Source organism: Anopheles stephensi, chromosome X (genome assembly GCF_013141755.1).
Source record: "Anopheles stephensi strain Indian chromosome X, UCI_ANSTEP_V1.0, whole genome shotgun sequence".
In the NCBI taxonomy this organism is placed as follows: Eukaryota; Metazoa; Arthropoda; class Insecta; order Diptera; family Culicidae; genus Anopheles; species Anopheles stephensi.
Genome location: NC_050201.1, coordinates 7,645,141 through 7,662,047, shown reverse-complemented (window position 1 = coordinate 7,662,047; position 16,907 = coordinate 7,645,141). Strand labels below are relative to the sequence as shown.

Genomic DNA, 16,907 nt, shown 5'->3' with positions numbered 1-16,907 from the left:
TGCTTCGCTTCGTTACGTTACGCTTACGGATCATGGTTGGCTGATCTTGGTGAAGCTCTACACCGAGGCACAGAGCGCGCAAATATGTGATAGATGCCCACTTACCCTGCCTTAGTTTGAAGCTGCAAGATGGTCGATGTCCACGAAAGCAGGCGACACAAAATGTCCGAGTCTGTGTCGTCTCGGGTGTTATCGTTCGTGATGGAACAAATAAGGAGGATGATAATTTTTTGGTGATGTGGATGACTTTCTTCCACACCCCACACACACACACACAGACTCACTATTACCGCTTCAGCGGGTATATTGCACTCGAATCACTGCGGACTCCTCTCGACTTACTGACACTTTGGCACTTACAATGGTACTATTTTACACTTTTCATTCTTCTATACATTCCCACACACACACACACAGAGGGAAACACTACACAAGCACATATGATGTGCTACGGAAGTACGGAGGAGCACTTTACCTATGGCAGAGGCTAGCTCCACCGACGAAGGTACAGAACTTTGTACGCACCCGGGTCAGTTCTCGGTGCTACAGGGTAGATTTTGCCACTCCGGCGTTACACTCGGGCAAACAATCCTTAGGCACGTAGTACGGCCCCCGAACACTGCAGGAAACATCGAAAGAGAACGCTATCAGCAAGGCTCGGTCCGGCCATCGAGGAACAGCCTGAACCGCCGTCAACGGTTGATAGAGAAGAGCGAAACTAGCGGGAATGCTACGGAACGCTTGGGTTTTTTTTTTTGGGTGTTGGTTGATTGATAGAAGCTTGAGGCGAAGTGCTGAGGTATGTGCAGGACCACCACCACCAATTTGCCGGACATCGCATCGGATATTGGAGCAAGCCTAAAACTATACTACACTGTACACAACTGTTACTACATACAACGTGGCGACAACAGATCTAGCAGAGTTATATCCCCCCCCCCCCTCGAGAATGTCTCTTGGTCCTTGTTATGCAATCTTACAATCCTGGGCCGGCGGTCAACATCGGACCTTCTTCAGAAAAAAAAACCCGAAGAGGACCACTTGACAAGATACTCAAGCGAGAACTTTCTGGCCCACCATTATACTCCACATCAAACGGGCTGAAGCACCAGACCAGTTCTGTAAAACAACAGTTTCAGTATCTTAAAAACTAAAGCACAAATAAAAAAACAACCAGGATCCCCACATCTTCCCGCTTCTGAAGAACGGTCAGAATGGCTGGATCCACTTCTCACAAGGCACCTTGTTGGGGGATAACTTTTCCCAACAAGTAAGGTGACGGCCGGCCGTGAATGGCAGACAAACCGGTAATCGAATTCGCTTCACTGTCACTTTGGCCACGGTTCGATGCGGGTGTGTGTGTGTGTGTCCCGACAATTTTTCCCGCAACGTTCCAAATCGATCCACAATTTTTTTTCCACGGTACGGTACTCACGACCCTGCTCCACACAGAAACATCGGAAATTGGGGGCAAAATGGGCGATATAAGGATTTGAAAACGGAAGACCAACGGAGAAGAAAGCTGATCTTCAAACCATCGCACACACACCCACGCACAAACACCTGCCCTTTTACAGTGTGGCTAATCCTGTAGAACGTGAAGTTTTGGGAGCACCAGATGAGCAGAAGAGGAGGAACAACTATGGTCAAGAATTTCTACGATTGGATCGATTCGCCGACTTTCCTTCCTACGCGCGACCATCAGACTTTGCTCCACCTTTTTGGCGTTGTCCGAGGCACATCCGCGGTCAGTAGAGCGAATGAAGCTAGCACTAGCACTCCGAGCTCGCCGTGCGACGATACCAGAACTGCAGGCTCATCAGTTTGCTGACTGCATCGATCGAGCAGCCATTGGGCCATTGGGGACGCCCTGTTTTGGCCTTCACTTTGGTTTTTTTTTTTAATCTCCAACAGGCACAGTTCCAATTTTGTGCAATCCAACATCAATTGACCGGTGTCATGTGTTGGAAGAAGCCCTCCCGAAACACATCTTGGGTGCTTGTAACGTTACTAGCCTTCTCTGTCGGAGGCGTGCGCCTACTGTGCTGGGTCAGTAAAATTCTATTCTTAAAATATACCGGCTTTGTAGGATAATGTCAGGGAGGGGAGAGGGAGGGAGAAACATATCTCGTAAGCTAACACCATGTTCCACCGGTCCTGCCATTGTTATGTCCTTATCTGGCCAACATGAAAGCCTCCATTGACTGAATGTTCCCTTCAGCATCCGAATGAAGAAAAAACAGCATCTACTCTGCCGAAAGGTACGCTTGGCCGTACAATGTTCCAGACAGACAGACAAAACTTCTGGGTTGTGCAGAGAGCGTCAGCAACAGCACGAAGGAGATCCTTTTTATTATCCGCCCCAAAGCCCAACCCGCCCCGACGGGATAACACAATAAGGATAATAACGTCCTTAGACTGTCGGAATCGGTTTTTCTTTTTTTTTTTTTTTGGAGATGATGCTACAGGTCCGGCCTCCAGCACTACTACGTGTCTTTCGGGAATAGAGGGAATTGACCTGCCGTTGCCACTGTCTACTTGGAACATATACCATCACACAAACACGCACACTATTACCGGTAATTAGATTGTGAATTGAAACCGGATGGTGGTAAGGCGTGATTGACTCTCTGAGGTCCCATGACGGGACACCGCCGCAGTACCATTCTAGCTCTAGCCTAACCCTTACACTGATCACTAGCTCAAGTGATGACCGACACCCGTGAGGTGTGATGACTTTCCAGAAGACATTGTTCGCTTCATTCATCCTAGCTGGAACATCACACCCATTGACTACACTGTCCCTGACGAAATCCCTCACCACTGGTCGATGGGTGCGTGCCCTTTCGAGTGATTTTATGCTTCTCCTCCGATGCCCTAACGTCCTGTTAAGGCATCCCCCGTTTCGTTCCCCGGCAACTACCTTCCATCAAATGCATACACACATTCGCAAAATATCTGTCACTGCGTAGCCGTTTTTCCCGAACATTACGTGGTTTTTTTTCTCTCTCTCCACTGCTTTGCGAGAACCGACCACGCGGCACGCAGCTTCCCTACTACTACGGCGATACTTCGAACGCGTGTGTACGACCACAGAACCGGACCAAGACAGACGACCGTCTCGAACCGCACCGGACGGAAGCTTACGGAAAACTAACGGACGGACGGTCTTCGTTACCAGCTCGATTGCTGCAGCTGTGTAGCGCGCCCAGCACTGAAACGCGTGTCCCGCACGTACCCGAAGCGAGCACGACGCGTACCCACCGGCCAGCCACATCACGACCAGTGTTTTCGGTTCGGGTTTCTCATCGCGCGTGAGATGTGTGTGGACGGAGTGTTGTGCGTGGGAGCAACGCATCGCTGTGGCAGAGCGCGTTCTCGAGCGCATAGGGAGCGCTCTACTCACGCTGCGAACGTGAGACAGGAGTGCGTGAGTGAGCAAAGCTGTTTCGGCTAGAACACCGCTTTGGCACGAGAGTGAGAAAAATTCTCTCCTTTCCATACAACCTCCACAGTATGGAGGTGAGTTTCAAACAAAAAAACAGCTCATAACCTATTTGTTGGAACTATATTCTGGTAAATTTTAATAAACCCAAGTCTAAAGTGAAGGTTTATTAAACACAATTTCAAAACTTTTTGATGCCTTCATGAACAATCTTCTGGTTCATACTGATTTTCGTAGCCTACCTGTTACTTACAGACATAAGGGATTAGATTTTGTTGTTTTTTTTAAATAAAATCAGTGGAAGATTTTCTTTTTTTCTTATGATTCTTCCTCTTCATTGTCTTCTTTTTGTTAACAATCTCGAGAGATTTTGGTTTTCTTATTCTCTTATTTTTAAGTCTTCTTATTCTTCTTTATAACTGACTTATAACCAATTATGGCTGCCTTGACTTAATTTTCCCCTTAGTTAAACAGTTCGTGCTACGCAACTTTATGATATCATAATCATGTAAAATATGCAAAATGTGAGAATCTCTAGACGAAGGATGGCTCTGTAGTTTCTATCCATGTGTTGGAGTGCAGTTCGAGCTAACTGGCACTGTTTAGATAGATTATTCCATTTTTTCCACCAACTAGATAAATTGTAGAATTCTGAGGAATTCTCGACAACTTATTCTGCTTTTTAAACTGCTGCTGGCCAGTGACGGGTCTAATGCTACGCAGAGGTCTCGAGTTCGCAAGGCAGCGATCAGCAGATTTTATGCAACAGGAGCCCCAACTTTAATTACGGTTAGGGGGCCTTGGAGGGGCTTAGATCCATCTCTCCGGGTCTGATGACTGCATCCAAGAAGAGCAAAGTCAAAGTATTGTTACGCTCCCGAAAACCATATTTCTATTCATGTGTTTTTTTCAGATCAGGTCAGCTCATCAGGATATCTTTCCCACACTGATCCTGTTAAATTTCGTAAGTCTCAACTTCAGTTTTGTTAGCAATTGATTTTTGATTGCCTATCAAAAAAGAAATACAAATTGTTTCAAATTCTTCCTGCTATGTTACTCAAATAAAATAACTTGAATTTTTGTGTATTCATGTAAAATTTTAATATCCAAAACGGCTCCATGACGTTAGCATTCTTACAACGCTCAATTAGATGGTACAGCTTAAAGCATCACGTAATGGTCGTCGCTCAATTATGCATAGCCACGTTTGTAATTAAAATAAAAAGGATAAATAATCTTCCCTGTAAATCTATCCACAAGCCATCGTATTTATGAGTTCTTCGTAAAAACCATCCCAAACACAACTCTTCATCCCATCGTTCATAACGTGTCTCAGTCATATTAAAGCTGCATCCCCGTCCCGGTGCATGGACGCGTTGGATTGTGCTGTTGCGTGCCGATGTTTCATTCTTTGCACTTTCTTTTATGCAATCCATAACCGAAGCTGTATTGAGTTCTTTTTTCTCTCTATTAAAATCTTTCATCTAGCATCTGGTGCAGCGTGATGCTGCTCCCATAGTGAGAAGAGTGCGTGAGCGATGAGACCACGTTTCACCCATACGACCCATGCCGGTGAGAAGACGAGCAATGGTCGTTACCGATATTCGGTTCCGAAGCGTTACCGAACGTTACGCGACCGTTGCACGAGCGGGGACCATTCGGGACCAGTTGGGCTTCCGATCGGTTTACTGTTCGGCGTTCATGGTTTCTCGCTGGCGAGACGCGATACACGCAGGCACCATATTTTACCGGAGCGCTGGAGATACAGACGGCCGGATCGGGTCGGAAAATGGGAAATCGTGTGGCATGTTTTGATTTTACTCCCCGCTGTGAGTAGGATGCCGAGGAATGTTTTACTCGTTGCTGTTGAGAGCGTTTGGCTCATCGCTGCTCACGGCAGGCTCGTGGCTCACGGAAAGTGATCGTACGACAGGCAAGCTTTTCCCGTTTCTGCTGGAACCAAACAGGAAAACAGGGTTAGCTGGATGCAGTTTTCATGGGGCTAGACTAAACAGATCATCGCATCGTGCAATGGGTGTATCATTGTAAAATTATGCTTCACAGCAGCATACCCGTTGAGTGATGTGCAGTCATCAAGAAGCATCGAGTAGTGAATATTTCGAGAAAAAAAAGTCCTGATACCCACACGTAGTCTATCGGAAAGCAATGCATAAACAACTGCACCATTCACAGTTCCTGCTGCTGGTTTGCATTCATTCTCACCTAATCGGTCGTTACGTCGGACGTCGAACAGAACCAATCCATATCCACCAGGATCCCGGAAGTACATAAGTGAAGTGCCGAGCGATTCCCAGCAGCAGGAATCGAACGAACACACACCCACACGAAAACTAAACCAAACATTCCAGTCAGGATAGAAAAAGAGGGAAAAAAAAAACACACACACACGAATGTTCGCCGAAAAGTGGAACAAAAGTACAAACGAAAACATCGGGAAACACGTGTTTTTCCTTGTATTCCTTTTTTTCCGGATTTTTCTTCCATTCTTTACCACCCTCGCGCAAGATATTAGTTTTTTTCCCAGTGCTTTCTTCCCTTTTTCCTCGCTCGCTCTCCCTCTCTCTCTCTCTCTCTCTCTCTCTCTTGTGTCACTTCAAACACTTTTGCTGTCATCGACGTCGTTAGGAAACGGCAGCAGCAGCAGCCGGAGCAGCAGCAGCAACAACAAAAAAACGCATAATGCATTATCGCATTAAACGCACATCCACTGCTCCATGTACAAGCTCGAGCGCACTCTTTTTGCCCGTTTCTTTATGGATTTTCTCACTCTTTCTCTCTCTCTCTCTCTCTCTCTCTCTGTGGCTGTATCTCACTCCCTTTTAATAGCAGCCAGGCACCGTACGACGATATGCCGCATTTTGTCTCGGTCGCCGCTTTGTTGCCCGTCCCGAATATGCCCGTATGTAATAATAGCGCCCAAAGGTATGCAACGGGCACAGCATCATCAAACAGCGTAACGCGAGAGCGTAACGTATCGTGGCGTTCGCCGAACCGACGCCTTTCGTATTCCGGATCGTGTTGCGATTAAAGCACTTGACAGGCAGGATTCAGAAGCAAGAGCAAGGAAGGAAAGAAAAAAAACGAACCCACTGAACGCAAACCCGCATGCTTGATCGTAGCCTGTAATGTGACTAAATCTGTCATTTTATCACCGGTTTATCATTCGCACCCGAGATCGATTGCACCGGTTAACACCGCTTCCGCTAGCCGGGATCCGGGATATAGATCCGGAATTACTGGGAAAGCGGTACGAGCCGCTACCTAAAGCTGTGGCAAAAAAAACACCTCCATCATACATCTTTTACTGCCGGAACCCGGAACGTTTTGTGGAATTGTTTTGCCTTTCCCCTTATCGTGGCAGAAAGAAATCGGCCGAGCATCAGCTGCCCATTCTGGGTCTCGCTAATCTTCCGTTTGCTTAAAGGCAATGGTTAACTTCAATCAAATCGTTTCGCAAATGCGATTTGCGATATCACACTAAACACACTCACATGCCGCTTCACCTGACGCGGGCTTCATTTCCTGGAAGAAGAGGGCAACCCGAGAAAGCAGGGAAGCCGGCGGCAAACCGAATTGGCAAATGTGTCCAGGCAGGGACAAGTTTTGCATCCGGCAAGTGTCTCTTTAATTAATTACGCCCGATTACCGAGGATTATCGGACTCATTTGCCACGATGACTTCGGGACGCAATGTGTGCTGGAGGAATGGAAAGCGGTGGTGGTAGGAAGACGGAGAATATTACCACACGATGTACGCCGGCTAGGCAAGCCTCAAAGGCATTTATTTATCCCCCCCTCCCCGCCGACCCCCACGATTACCACGAGACATTACCACGAGTTCCGCCTATAAATCGCCCAACAACCAATGAGCAGGCCTCTACATGGCATTAAGGTTCTTTCCATACTGTCCGACCGTTCCTTTCCGGTCCGAACCCCTTAACCAGGAGGCTCTAATCAATTTACAACCATCGATATTATCCACCGTTTCTACTTCCTCCCACGCAACGCCGAAGACGCCGTTGGACGTTGTGTTCGAGACATTATTGGAGATGAGTGGCAGACGGCGCGATTTGCGACCTACCTACAAGGCACAGGGTACGAGGCATGTCATTATTACGGGGCCGTTCAGCTCGACACTAAAAAATTCATCCACAATTGACGATAATAAACCAATTAATTATATCATTTATCATTCACCTGCGTGTCGGGGTACGGGTTCGTCGACGGCGTTCGTCCAGAAAAGGACAAAACGGCGGGGCGAGAAACAATCATCATCATCATCGGTCGTCGTCGTCGTCGTCACCCCGTTCGGACACGCGCGGTTGGGCGGGGAAACCATTTTGATGGAGCTTATCGATCAGGATAACTCGTCTCGGACAGGTACCAGTTGCCGGGATATGACGGAAATTGTATTATCACGATGCCGCACACGACCCGAACCGACTGGTGAAGGGGTTTGCGGGGGCAGGAAAGCGGACGAAGCGCCACTACAGGTCCGGACACCATTCCGGTCCGCTCCGGAGTGCGTGAGTGTGCATTTTCGCTGTCGGACGAACTGTCCGTGCCGCACGCATTATTGCCCGCAAGGACGCGTATGAATGTCCATTAAGGGGGGATTATTTATCACTCGGTTCACCAGGTCCCGGCGAGCGGTCGGGGACGCGCGGGAATGTCACGCGCGGTTCGGTCGATTAAACTTCAACCCGCGGCGCACCGGTACGACGCACTAAATGGCTCCGCCAACATTCCTCCGGATCGCTCCCGAAGCATTCGCAAACAACACCATTACCGGTGTGGAACGTGGAGCGCCCCGAGGGATAGCTCCAGTTTTCGGAAGCGGGCCGGTCCGCCGTCTATATCTTCGGAATGTGCTAATGGACTCGCCTGCCAAACCACCAAAACCCCGTACGGATGGCTCCATAAACGGTGGTACATCGGTTCGCTTGTTTTGTGTCCCCGGTCGCAGGTTTAATCTGCACTGCCGTCGTTCCAAGACGGTTTGGCAGGGAGGGAAGGACCTGCGCCACAAGGTGACCACAGCACTATGATCTGCAAACAACTAAGCAGAAACAATTGATCCGTTAATCTTAGCTCCGGGCAGTGGCGCGTGGCGTCCATCCTTGGGCTCCGGGGCTTTAAACGACCGGTACGACTTCTGAATTAATTCTGAAGCAACCGTCACAAAAAAAAGTGCACTCCACTGTCCGGATCGCTACTGTCATTTTGAAGAAGTCCATCTTCATCTTTCCCACCCCTGTTTACTAAACACGAGCACGTTTTTGCCAATTCTTGTAACGGATTATTACACTCACCTGAGGTTTTTTGCTGTTCGGAGGCAGGTTTAATTATACCACCGTTTCGACACCACCATTTAGCCAGTGCACTTGTAATCCTAAGTGTACCTCCAGAGTCATCGGCTCGCATCGTTGAGCAGTAAACGGCCCTGCTCGCTTCGAGGTGTTGACTCATTTTGCCTCGATTACCGTTTATCTCGCGCTGCCTCTTACAGAGTTACTACTGTTCGCTGAAGCGTGTCAAACGGTGCTTCCCTTGCATACCTGCAGAAGCTTGTACAGAGACGTCAAACATGTTACTGACTGTTTCAGAAAAGCAGATGAGTATCAGATGCGTACGAGAGAGCAAGAGAAAGAGAGAGAGAGAGAGAGAGAGATAAAATGTTAACAAACAAAAAATGGTTAAACAAAAGATAGACAAAAACCACAACCAACACTAAACAAGCCAAACGCCCAGTACCGAAACGATTGCAATGAAGGAGAAATGGTGCAGAACAGCTGAGAAGGGGAACAAAATGGTTTGCACACTGGAACAAGCAAAGGACACACGGTGCAGCGCATAAATTGTGGTTATAGTATTTTTATTTGAACCTACTTTCTGGGTAGTTAGAGTTCACCACTAAACCAACCACTAAACTACTAGTAAACCACTAAACCAACGAAGTATGACTACTTGGGTTTTGAGAGCGTGCTTAATTTTTCCCTCCATTTATTATACTACGTAAATGCACATCAGATCAAAAATTGGTGGGTAAATTTTGAAAACTAAAAGAGAAAGAATCATTTTATAACAAGAAATAACAACATATTTACACCAAGGATACATGGCAAAACCCGGGATCAAATCCCGTTCTGGTTGCTTCCGCAGTACCGAATATCCAGCTACTATTAAAATCAAGTTCATAAATGAAAGGCCAAAACTTAACGAGGCTGTAAAAGCATTTTAGACGAAAAAATATATGTATGATAAATAATCTCATCTTACAAGCACAAGGCATCGAGTACGAACTGTCATGTTTAATTGTATGGAGCTGTTCGCTCAGACAGCCTCCAATAATCAACACAAACAAAGCTAGTTTTTATCTAGTATGTATGATATTCTTGTTATGCTGTGTTATATCTAAGCCATCTAATCTTTCATAAATCAGCAAATCTGGATTATGCCAATCGTTTGATAACAATAAACTTCTGTGATGTGCCATTTCTAAGTATTTGCAATAATTTTTCACAGCATTGAAGGAAAATTGACTAAAGAAAGAACCGTATAGCACCCCGAACATGCCTTATTATTTATCTTCGTCAGTGTTGGGAGTAATGCAGTCTTATCTTATAATTTTTAACTATTACTATATTTATAAACTAGAGAGTTAACAAATTACACTCAAAAACGTAAGATATTGTCCTTCACTTAAAAAAATCAAACTATAGTTTAAAAAATTCACCTCATCGAAATTTTAAAATTTTAAGTTGATTTTATTGAAAAAACGTTGCATGTCCAATTTTTTTAATTTGAGGGTATAATAATAAGCCAAAAACCCTTCAAAATAATTCAAAATAATTTTAATAATTTTTTTTTAATTAAACAATTTACCAAAAAATCATCCCATTTTAATTTTCAAATTTTAAAGCTTTTTTTAAAATCGTTATAAATTCATTTTTTAATTAACGGATAAGCAATTGTAGCCGACATGAAAACAAGCAATTAAAATATCATTATTTATTTGCTATTACGGTTTGACGTCGTATTGTAGAAATACGAAAATAAATTAAAGGTAAAAAATATATTCACAGAGCATACTCGGGACATGGCAAATAACAAAGGGGGAATGCCTGGTTAATTTTCTTTAACAGTTTTTTTTTTTTTAAATATGGTTCGCAGTCATCACATGCGGTGGTGACATTACGGCGTTTTTCCGTAATAATAAAAAAAATAAATAAATTTTTTATTTTTTTTTTCCATGAGGAACTTGCCGTATTTCGGATAGAAATTATTTAAAACTATAAAAATAACAAATTTTAAAATGTCCCACTAGCCTTTTACACTGCTTCCATAGTTCATTGTTTCGACTTGTTTTAAAATGGCCACGATTAGGTATTCCGCTCATATGCTACGCCTTTACGCTACGCATATTATGCTGCTCCGTGTCCAAGGAGGTAAGAAAAAGGACCCCCTCCCCACCCACCGTTCCCCCTCACACCCCTCCACAACCGGGAGCGATACCATATCGGTGTGTTTTGGTGATTTTCTATTCCCACCCAAAATGAATCGATAGCGGCGTTCCCACCGTGTTGTTAACATACCATCCCATCGCCCATCGCGTTCAAGAAAGCCCTGGAGGGAGGGGGGGGGGGGGGGGGGGGAGGACGAACTTTTCAAGTGAAGACAAAGTGTGGTCCGTTTTTTGGATTGTTTACCTTGCGTTGTAGAGAGCTGGGAGAGAATATACGGTGGGTGGGCGGTACACTTTGCGAATTTTCAAACAAACACAAACCCCCTCACGTCCTCACGGCTTTCCCTCAGAAGTCACGGCGAATGGAGAGTTTTTCGTGTGCGCGCTCAAATCAAAGCAAATTAACCTCAATTCAAACCTAATTCTTTCTCGACGCCAGACCAAGTGCCGGAGTGAATTTCGGATACTATTACGAACCAAATTTGCCTTACTTCCGGTAACTTGCAGGTAGCAACGGGTTTTCTCAAGGTTAGGCTACCAGAACAACTTTTGGCCGGCTACCAACCTCCCATATTTACTAGCCATATTTACTTCCTTCACCAACACGACAAGCTACCCGAAATTGCCCATTTTTAATACCTTCCCAAAATCATGGCAGAATCAATGCCGTTCAAGATGGTCACCAGTGTGATATGGTCGCTCGACATTCACCGCTCTTCCGGCCGGTACCGTCAGGAATAGCCGGTCGGTGTTTGCGCGTCGTACTATTGGGAGCTTCGGGGCACGGTACATTCCAAAGGTGACACCTCTCAACCATCCAGCCCACGCCATCATTACCAACCGGCAGGATCTTACATAAGGCATGGGCTTCCACGAAAATAGAAAATCAGCGACCCGGCCCCGATAAAGATCTTCGTACGTCGAGAGCAAGCTAATAGCTTTATAGACGAGCAAAAGGAAACGCACAGGACCACAGGGTTCGAGGAGTCGTCAGAAGCCTCGCCGAGCAAGCACGGACTCTATCGACCGGCGGCCAAGTAGTCACTTCAGGCTGGGTTTTCACTCCAGCTCCTTGGACGGCTTCTTGCATTGAACAGATCTTGCGTTTTTTTAAGCTAAAACTGTTCCCGCACCAACAGAAAAAGTTCTAATCTCCTGCTTCTCCTGCCACCCTGACAACTCCCGCACCGCTCGCGTGAAGGCATCCAGTGACCCTCGGCGCTATTGTTTGTAGGGAGCTTTCCAGGCTTTCTTTTTCCACCGCTCTGCTTCACGTACTGGAAGTGTAAAGCGATTCGGATTAGTGTACCAACCAACTTTGGAGACCATATTTATACAGGGTTTCTTGGTTGGTTGCTGGTTTTTCTTTTTTTGGTCCATCGTCTATTCCGCTCACGATTATGTCCTTCTTCGCAAGTAGGTAATTTCTTGCCTACTTACTGTTCTCTACTCTCTCTCTACATGGTACTGGTACCTGGTACCCCGGTAGCGAATGTTTTGAAAATGACTTGCGTAAGCTAATTTTCGTCGGGGTGCAAAATTATGCCCACGCACACCAAGCGGTGTGGAGGAAGAAGCATGTGCGGTCTAGTCTTTGAGCAATTTTAAGACATTTCTTTAAATTTCCCAATATTTGCTCCACTAATATCAGGGACCATCGGCAAGGAACTCCTAACTCAACTTAATGTGTTTTCGTACCGAGAAGTCATCTAGGGATAACGTTTGGCAGCGTATTGCATCCGGCAGCCATCGGTTGCATACATTCAGGCGCATCAGCTGTAGCTTTTGCGCGTTATTATTGCTGAGCCGGGTCTTGCGGCGAATAGATTTGCGAGATCTTCAACAGTGGGAACAAGCATTGTGCATTGGCATTATGGGTTTTCTCCGGGCCGGCAAAACCACTCGGGAAAATCTTCAACAAACCACCGCAGGCACGGTTCAGCTGATACGGTGCGATGCAATTTGCACCGAAACAAGCACCGGGCTGTCAAAGTCGCCAATTCATTTCGCCTAATATTCCTAACGTTCGGTTCTCCCTTCCGCCTGTCACGTTGTCACGAATTTTCTGCTGACAGATGGAGGAGCGGCTTGTTGCCAGGAACGCATACGAGTAAGCCACTGTTGAATCATCACAACCCAATGTGCCCCGGCCACATCGGTACACACATGCGAGTAGCAAGTAGTCGAAACGGAACGAACAGACATGGTTAGTTCTTTAAGGAAGTTAAAATAATAATCTTAGTGGGGGAGAGAAAAAAAAACACACACACACACACACACCAAACCGGGAGGACAACATGCAAAGAAACAGGCGGAAACGATACAGGAAGCACAGCTCGGTGGTAAGAGATGGCAATTATGAGCCATAAGTTGCTGGAAGCATTTTCCGGAAGCCCTAATCCTGCAATTTCTCCCCCTGTCGTGTTGGCTGCCCCGGTCAGACTGCTGCTACCTCCCAACCACTACCGCCGGCCGTTCTACACTATTCACCCGCTGGATGCATCCGTACGGCATCAACCGAAGCTTTTACCCAGCCCGGTGTGCGAAACCGGTGTGCGTTGAAGTAGAAGTTGGGTTTTTTTTGTACAGTTCCTTCCCCAAAAAAAAAGAGAACCCCCTCCACAAACCACCAAGAACACCCGGAACTTTGGCCGTCTGCAGTGCGCTTTTGCACCTTGACTATCGGCAAAAAAAAAACCCCCTCCTCACCGAACGACTTCATTCGCTGTGGTGGCCGACCCGGCAAGAGCACCGGCGAATGAGAGCTTTCCGCTCCTGCCGCCATCTTGTGCCAGATGCTGCTCCGATTTGCCGGATTTCGCCAGCAAGACAAACACAACCGACGTTCTTCGAGACGCTCGAGCCTGTACAGATAAAGTGGGCACACCGCATGCACACCTCCGCCAAGGTTTTCTTCTATCACCATCACCAGATGCATCATCTTCATCGGGCGCAATTAGCCGCCACAATTGGAAACCACACAGGGGAAAACCGAGGAATACGGCTGCCCGAAAGTTCCATCTCGAGAAACGAGCTGCGTGCGGGAACTTGAAGTGGGGAGGGTGGCGTGAAAGCAAAGGGGGCAAATATTTCGTAAATTCTCGTCAATTGCCAGCATGTACGGGATGTATCCACCGAATGTCCACATCATCTGCCTGCACCCAACCAAAACCTAGACACTGGATGTCTTCCCGCCCTGCCCCAGAATAGCATAGCAGGTCAACTGCGAAAGTCAACTGGTCAAAATGATGCCCCAAAAACCAGCGTGACTCCTATGTATGGGTGTGTGTGTGGGCATATATTCTTTTTCACTATCTACCTGCTATCAGGTCGAACCGGTAAACGGACAGCACGTCCAGCAGGGTCCGGGTAATACCTTCGCTTTTACGGATTGCTGTCGAACTTTCTGAGCCGGGGCCCGCTTTAGAATCTGACCGCGCGGTGGAACATTTGTTGACGAAGGCTTGGTGAGCAAATTTTGGAGACTCGAGCGCAAGCTCTACTCCTTCCCCCGGGGGGGGGTCCAACGCAAGTCATCATGAGCTCACCACCCTTACAACGCTTTTGAATAACAACTTTTACCGTGCCGTACCGGTTGTGGCACACTGCCGCAGACAAACCAGTCCCCGGACCACCACTTTTATCCGTATCCTTACAGCGGCGCGGTATATTTTTGTTATACTTGAATCTACACCCACCGTGCCCGCCATACGTGTCCTGACCTAGCCAATCGCTTCGCTATGATGTACTGCTGCTACACATCGATACCAGCAACGAGGCACCGGATCAAAAACCAGCACAGGGCAACAAGATGAAAGACGCAGGGTGACGGGCAACGTTGGTGGGGACACCTGCTACGTATATATGAGGTTATGGCCGTACTAAACAAATACTGTGCATTTCATATCGAAACGATTGCGAGAACACTAGATTTTGTCTGTGTGTGTGTGTGATGTGATACATCTCGAATTGGACGCCGAGTTGCTAGGCTTTTCGGGTAAGCCCAGCTGCCCCATTTTCTCCCGTTTAAAAGCTTCGTTACATTCTTCCCACGTGAGGGGGGGGGGGGAGGTTCTTTTTTTATTTATGTCCTTTAGCCAAAGCGTCACGTATCCACCGCAGCGATTGTACGATTCAATAAATGGAAATGGAACCAACGGGCGAGATGGCAAACCGGGCGGTAGGGTTTGGGGAAAGGATGGAAACATCCTTCTACACCGATGGATCGTTGATACCCGAGAAAACGGAAACATAGAACGACATAGTGCGCCTCATGTGTTCTCCCGGTAGAGCAAACCATACACACACACACACGCACGCTCGCTGGTCCCATCGAAAGCAAAATGGCGTGTCACCACAGGACAGGACGGGGCAGGTCGTAATCGCGAATTTTGAAAAGGATTGGAAACATTGGGAGATGCTGAATGGTTGCGCGCTTTCTTGTTCAAGCGCCCCTCGGTTTGCACAAACATTCGATTGCGGCAGCATTAATATTGCTAGGATACAATCCCTGCCGCCGTACGCGGAATGTTTGCCGTCCGACCGTTTTTGCTGAGCTGCGTGCGTAGCTTCGGAGTGCACCGTGCGGACGCGCGGTAAAAAAAAAGAGCAAATAAGAATAATGGTAAGAGGGGGTAACTTAATTGCCAAATTCTCAGGTGGAGTAGAATTAATATGGTTCCCATCGACGGTACACGGAGGATATACTATATTAAAATTGGATGTCCTCTCTCGGTGGGCTAGACGTAGCACGGCACAGTCTCTAGTCTTGGAACTAATAATCGAAAGCTGAACTATTTTAGTTTCACGAACGCAATCTTCCAAGAAGTCGCAGGGGATATATTAAAATTGGATTGGAAGGCTGGACGTAGAACTGGGGAACTAATAATCTAAATTTAGACCATCATGAACATACTCTTCCAAGGGGTCTCATGAAGAATAACGAAGATTTGATTTGAACTTCATCAACCAATGGTCAAGAGTTATTGGCTTGTCAATTTGCTTCTTCTTCTTCCTCTTCTTTGGCCTTACGACATCTAAGGTCATACCAACCATTTCTGGCTTACTAGACTGAATGATACTCACGTAGTTGGATAGTCAGTCCTCATCCGGTCCTCAGTTGGATTTGATACCCGGTCCTGCCGTGTAAAGACCAGCGCCGGTGTCACTTATAGTCAGCTAATGAGAAACTGTAAAACAGTTGTTACCACACCTTCCACCCCCGATAGTCGACCTCACAAAAACTCGTTATCACCTTTGCTAAATCACCTACAACTGTCATCGTGCTAAGGTGAGCGATCACTCATTTGCGCTCGAAAATTGCGCCAGTCCATCACGGATGTGATACACATACCGTTGGAGCCTGCTATTAGCGCCAATTACTCCATTTGGCAGGCCGCAAACAGGTAACAGAGGAAACAAGAAGAAAAAAATGCTGCCTCCCCAAAAAGACATTCCAATGCTTGGGACGTGTGAAGTTATTGTAAGATGTCCGGGGACCAACCCCGGTGGTGGGAGGTTGTACCGTGTACCGTGCACAGGAAGTGAAGAAAGAAAGAGGGTGAACGGCTACACGAGCGAAGAGGGGGTGAAAATGAGCGTGGTACGGACGCTAGGGAAGGGAGCTGTCCGGGGATCATCTGCGCCGGACTCTGTACAACGATCCGGTCACCACCACTCTTTGGCAAATCGTTGGTGATGGTGTGCGTTGGCGACAGAGCCACGAAGCCTGTGAGTTGGTGACGCCTCTGGCTCTAGCTTAAGGTCTACGGTTGTCGGACGCCCCAGCGCAATGGTTGCTAAGTTGGAGAAGATATTGGCTTCGAAGTCTTCGACAACTAGACGAAGAATATGATTGTTTCGGAAGGCTTTGATTGAAGAGAGCGGAAAATGGAGCAGACACCGCTTGGTGACTGATGATAACCGGTTAGTCTATAATGAGGTTCTGCTACACCGGTTCATACCTGTAGCCGTGTTC

General features: G+C 46.9%; 1 protein-coding gene across 14 annotated transcripts in view; it reads right to left on the bottom strand.

The window, feature by feature from the left end:
* Nucleotides 1-3,212, bottom strand: part of LOC118517394 (chaoptin) — a 110,003-nt gene extending 106,791 nt beyond the window's left edge. For 2 of the 14 annotated variants that reach the window (XM_036063444.1, XM_036063453.1), the window contains exons 1-2: nucleotides 2,924-3,141; nucleotides 106-619 (exon numbers count right to left, since the gene is read on the bottom strand). The gene's annotated coding sequence lies outside the window, so the exon portion shown is untranslated. The other 12 variants (XM_036063456.1, XM_036063458.1, XM_036063446.1 and 9 more) reach the window with 12 other exon arrangements.
* Between the last annotated feature and the right edge of the window lie 13,695 nt (nucleotides 3,213-16,907).